The sequence below is a fragment of the Anoplophora glabripennis genome, unplaced genomic scaffold, assembly GCF_000390285.2.
Source record: "Anoplophora glabripennis isolate ALB-LARVAE unplaced genomic scaffold, Agla_2.0 scaffold108, whole genome shotgun sequence".
In the NCBI taxonomy this organism is placed as follows: domain Eukaryota; kingdom Metazoa; phylum Arthropoda; class Insecta; order Coleoptera; family Cerambycidae; genus Anoplophora; species Anoplophora glabripennis.
The window spans coordinates 344,141-350,680 of record NW_019416209.1 but is presented as its reverse complement, the minus strand read 5'-3'; positions in this window follow the sequence as shown (position 1 = coordinate 350,680).

Genomic DNA, 6,540 nt, shown 5'->3' with positions numbered 1-6,540 from the left:
GTGAGAGGTAACCCGAGAAAACTATCAAAGCCTGTGTAGAAATTACCCCAAACCAAATACAAAAAGTAATTACGAACGTACGTAAAAGAACTGAGAGTGCATATAAGGAAATGGTGGATTGATAGAAGTGACAAGAATATAATTATTTAAGGTTTTAGTTTCAGTTTCATTATTTTATTTTTAATTTGTCAAAACTAAGATTAATAATAATTATTATAATACCACATTACGAGAGTTTAATTAATTTCATTTTTTGTTTTTGTTTTGCTTCATGGACAACTTGATATCAACAACAAATTTATAAAAAAAAGTAAAGACGTGTGAATTTTTGATTTGGCTACAAAATCGTTATTATTTAAATTTTTTGATAAAATTTGGTATTGCCCCAATTTGGGAAGATATGAATCCAGTAAATATATTTTTTCTCAAAAAATCCCTTATATGAAATGTTAGAACTGTACTGCTAAAAACGGACGCAGTACGCCTTGGATTTTGTGAGATCACGCTCATTTTCTTTCACAAAGCACACTTCATGAAGCTCTACATCTTAAAAAAATCGCACATTAAAGATTTTACAAAAACAAATGGGCCACACTGTATATATATAAAAGAATAGTTATTTTCTATTCGTTTTTCAGAACTGCGGCAATATTCAATCAAACAAATGCATACCTGGCAATTACCGACCAATGAAATATAACTAAAAACCGCAACAATTAACATGAAATCGAGGAAGTTTCTTGTACGATGTCGAGATCGTACAATTACTACGTTAGATCGGAGATTACTATTTCTTACAATAAAAGGGGAACGTTGTAGAGTGAAATTTAGAGAATTTCTAACATATGTTTAGTACCGGTTATTAAAAGTTACAATACACTCTCATTAGACTAATAAAAATTTTCCGGAAACCATACACATTGCAGCTACTACCAACCCATACAAGATTTCACATCGATCAAATCAACGAAATTCCACATCCACTGTTAATTATTTTTAGCATATAGTTCAGGAGATTCCCATGGAAGATAAGGCATATTCTACGGACTAAAGTGCATTTCGATCATTAAAAATTAACTCTAGACATTAGTTCCTATATACAGGGTGTCCGGTAAGTACCTCCTAATCTCTCGGGAGTGTATAGGGGAGGTAAAAATAAAACTAGTCCTTCCTATAATTTTTTTTCCTAATGTGCCCCCTAACGGAGTTATGGGGGGTCAAAGGGGTACCTAGAAATTAACGTTTAGGGTTATAACTTTGAAACCACCCTGTATATTTTAATAAAATTTTCGTACGTTGTATTACACATGGAGCTCTACGATTTGATGCTAAAATCAACTTTTTGCTATTATCAGGTGTCCAGAAACGGACTGGCCCTATCACAATTTTTCTCAAAATTTTGACAGAAGTAATTTTATCAAACTGAAAATATTATTATTAGATACTCTGAAGGTTTTTCTTTAAAAATGGTACTCTTTATTTATTTCGAAAAAATGAACGGTTTGCGAGATAAATCGGTTTTGAAAAAAATTGGTAACAAATACAACAACAATTAAAATTTATTTTTTTTACATATTATTTCATGCATTTAATTTCTTTAACTTTATCAAGTCCAGAAATCTTTGAACGGGTTGGCTATACTTTATGAGCAAGTAGTGACCAATTAAAAATAACATTTGAAAAATAACTTACTTACAAGACATGCAACAAAGAACATTCAACAATGAACAAAGGTACCTAAATGTTACTTCGGTAGATGTTCAAAATGAGCACCCCGTACTTCAATGCACTTTCTAATCCTACGAATGTTTTCCCGGTGCACTTGAAATAATATTCCGTGATTATTGCGGAGATGGTCACAGTTCTGTGTTAGCCTCAGCAGAAGTTCCTCTCTACTATTTACGGGTGTTGAATAAACGTTATTTTTTAAATGACCCCACAGAAAAAAGTCTAATGGGTTTAGGTCGGGCGACCTAGGTGGCCATAATACAGGTCCGCCTCGACCTATCCATCGATCACCAAAAACATTCGTCAGATGTTGACGTACTAAACGATCAAAGTGGGGTGGTGCACCGTCATGCATGTACCACATTTCAGTTCTTATTTGAAGGGGCACTTCTTCTAACAAAATATTTAGATTTTCCTCTAAAAATTGCAAATAAAGAGCACCATTAAGTCTTTGCTCCAGAATAAATGGACCAATCAAATGATTCCCGATAATGCCAGCCCACACATTCACCATAAACCTTTGTTGGTAGCGAGTTTGAACTAAAGCGTGAGGGTTTTCTTCATCCCAGACATGTAGATTATGCGAATTAATTATGCCGTCTCTTGTAAAACCTGCTTCATCGGTGAACAAAATAGATGTACCAAAATTATGATTCCGAATATGATGCTGTAAAAACCAATTGGCGTATTGAAGTCTTTTTGGATAATCATCTGGAGACATAGCATGTACTTTTTGGATGTGGTACGGGTAAAGCAATTGTTCTTTCAGAGTTTCATGTACAGCCCATTTTGTAACATTGTTTTGCGCCGCAAGCTTCCTTATGCTATTTGAAGGATTATTAGCAACGTCTTCCAATATTTGTTCCTCTACATGAGGGTCTCGTACTCTCCTCGGGGCTCCTGCTCCACCACGGCGTGGCAAAAAGCTTCCTAAATAAAGGATTCGGAAGAAATTAGTTTCACTAACGTTTTTCACTATTTTTTTTTACCTGTTTCTCTTAAACTACGATCAACTCTTTCAAAAGTTTTTGGACTCGGCAAATGTCGACCCGGAAACCTTTCCTCATAAAGTCTTCTTGCCTCCACGGAGTTGCATAATGCTTCCCCATAAATTAGGTGCATATCAGCATATTCTGCACAGGAATATTCTTCCATTTTTAAATGTTATTTCTAACGGCTTAAAACGAATACCACAATAAAATTGAATTTTTATTCTGTCACGCGCCTTTGACAAGTACTTTAAAATCAACAGGGTCTAACAACGAAAACAATAGAAAAGAACTCCATGGAGACAAGAGCAATAATAATTTGTAGATGTATTTTGGTCATAGATGTTGATTTTACAAGAAACGGCATTATTCATTCCCTTAATTCACCACCAGTAAATGTTTATGGTGAATCTGTAGGCTGGCACTAGCGGGAATGATTTTATTGTAAAAAAATAAATTTTAATTGTTGTTGTATTTGTTACCAATTTTTTTCAAAACCGATTTATCTCGCAAACCGTTCATTTTTTCGAAATAAATAAAGAGTACCATTTTTAAAGAAAAACCTTCAGAGTATCTAATAATAATATTTTCAGTTTGATAAAATTACTTCTGTCAAAATTTTGAGAAAAATTGTGATAGGGCCAGTCCGTTTCTGGACACCTGATAATAGCAAAAAGTTGATTTTAGCATCAAATCGTAGAGCTCCATGTGTAATACAACGTACGAAAATTTTATTAAAATATACAGGGTGGTTTCAAAGTTATAACCCTAAACGTTAATTTCTAGGTACCCCTTTGACCCCCCATAACTCTGTTAGGGGGCACATTAGGAAAAAAAATTATAGGAAGGACTAGTTTTATTTTGACCTCCCCTATACACTCCCGAGAGATTAGGAGGTACTTACCGGACACCCTGTATAAAGGGTTAGTCACTATAATCTGACAACTTATTGTGAGTTTATTATTGGAATTACAAAAAAGTTTTTAATACAAAAGTTTTATCTTTTTTTATGAATTTCTATAATACAGTATTAGAAAAAACAATTGAATAATGGAAATAACTAAATTAAAGATTTTTTTTAATGGAACTCTATATATCAGTGCACCCTCAAGTGGATCACGTCGGGGTCACTACTTGAGGTTGTTTTCGCTGTACAGCAAGAATAAAACGCTCTCTCAACGGTACAAATAAACTATTTTTATTGAAAACTAAGCTTGCGTTGAAAAAGTAATGTTGACGGTTTGAGGGTTTGCTGGAGAGTGCCCTGTGGTTGAAGTCGGTCGTAGGTAGCTTGGTAGTCGGTGGCAGAAGTCCCTGGTCCTGGCGCCACTTTGCCGGGGTCGTCTTCCGGGAACCCCGTGGTGCGTCCGGCGGCTTCTTGACGTTGTACTTAAAAATGGGTCACTTGCAACATGTGTATTCACACTGTATTATAAAAACTCATGAAAAAGCTAAAACATTTGTATTAAAAACTTCTTTGTAATTTCAATAATAAACTCACAATAAGTTGTCAGAATATAGTGACTAACCTTATACAAATACTCCGTTACTCTACTCTGATTTTTTTCTTCTGTGACAATTTCGGTGGCGAAATCGCCTTGTTTACTTAACTTTTTCACTATTCTGTGACGAAACGCGTAATTCGCTCTCGTGCCAATGAGGTCGGGTTATGTGTCTAGTAACCAGAAGACAATGGGTGCAGATAAAAATCTTATCCTCGCTCTAGTAGAAGAAGGTGAACATAATTTAATAGAAAGGATCTACACGGAGATTCGATTTGCTATGCCAGATCGCTGGGAAGGTTGATGTGTCAATTAGATTTCAGTAAAAGTTGGAGGTTTCTTCAAGAAATGTCGACAACCCCTTAGGGAGTGATTTGTCGAAACAAAGAAGAATATTATTAACTAAAAATGTATCCTTTTATCAAGAACTAAACTATCCTTTTATAAATAGCTTTAGTTTAGTTAATAGTGTGCTAGCATATAATAACAAACTGAATAGATTCCTTGCTTTTTTTGTTAGTCAAAACTATTTTGGAATCCAAGAACTAAAGTGCAATTGTAGTCTCTTTAAGGACTACAGCGCAACTTAGTATCTAGTGTGCTTAGGGACTAAACTCAACCGAGAATGACTAAAGTGTAACTTTAGTCATACTCTGAATATATATCTTGCTCTCTCTGTTGCGAACTGTTCCGCTCCTACCTTTCCATTTGTTTAAAAATTGTAAACAATATCGCGAGCTAAAAATATATATAATTGAATTATTTACGTGGGGTTTTTAGCGGCTTAGACGACCGCAGCAAAACGTGTAATAATAACAACAAATAACTTTATTATTAACACTTATTACCGTCAGGTTTCCGTTTCATGGTCGGAACATGAAGGAAAACTCTGTGACTCAACGAAATTTCGTTAGAAAGATATTATCTGTAAACATATCACTGCCAGGGTCGCACGGTACGTAATATGGCAGTGGAAAATGTGTTGATATAAGTTTAGTTTCGGTAGCAAACACAAACAAAACAACTGCTGACCTTATTTCCGCCTGTGAACTGAATATTATGCATTTTAATTTCGTGTACGACATTCGAAAGGATATTTTAGACAAAGTAATAGCGTATGTACTTATTAGGAGCTATAGTGTACGTTTTAATCTTTACACTTTAGTCATGCGGTACGATATGCAATTTAGTTTCTAACAAGAGACTAAAGTGCGTTTTTAAATCCTAAGATTTTAAAAAGTACAGTCCTGGGATATACGATGTGTTTTAGTTCTGCTAAAGAACTAAAGTGTATATTTAATCCTAATCCTAAATTAAAAGATGCACTTGTTATAAGATGTATTTTAGTTGTGTCAATGAATAAAGTGCGCTGCTAAACACCTATATTAAAAAATACACGTTAGTTTTATCATACAATATGCATTTTACCTCTGTTAAAGAACTAAAGTGCATAAAAGATGCATTTTAGCTCTGTGAGAGAACTAAAAAGAATCTTTAATCCTAAATTAAAAGACATACTTGTTATAACATGTATTTTAGCTCTGTCAAAGAACTGAGAAATCTTAATATAGAATATGCATTTTAGTCGTATGGCATAAGATGTATTTTAGTTCTCATTGAACTAAAATGCATGGTTAATCTTCAAAATTAAAAAAAAACTTTTTAGTTCTATGACACAAGATGCACTTTAGATCTGTCAAAAAACTAAACAGTATATTTAATTCTTAGCTAAAATATGTACTTCAGTTACCTGAGTTACCTTTGTTAATAAACTAAAATGTATTACCTATTACTTTTGCACTTTAGTCCTTTTGTATATGATATAGGTATTTTAGCTCTGTCAAAGAACCATATGTAATCTTAAGATAGAATATGCATTTTAGTCGCATGACATAAGATGTATTTTAGTTCTCAATGAACTAAAATGCATGGTTAAACTTCGAAATTAAAAAACTTTTTAGTTCTGTGATACAAGCTGTCACAACACTAAACAGTATATTTTATCCTAAGATAAAATATGTACTTTAGTTAGTTGAGTTACATTTGTTAATAAACAAAACATATTATTACTTTAGCACTTTAGTTCTTTTGTCAAAGAACTAAAGTGCATATTTTAATCCCGATCCCATTTTGAATTAAAACATTTGTGTCAGTTTTAAAACTTATCCAATGGCTTAAAATACGACAATTTTATGCTTATATGTTGTGTGGGGGAAGGGTACGAAGATTATTACTTGCTCCCAACTAAATATACTGAAAAATTAATTCACTTTGCGTGCGTTATTCATCAAATCATTGCTGTTTCTAACATTTAAGCTAAC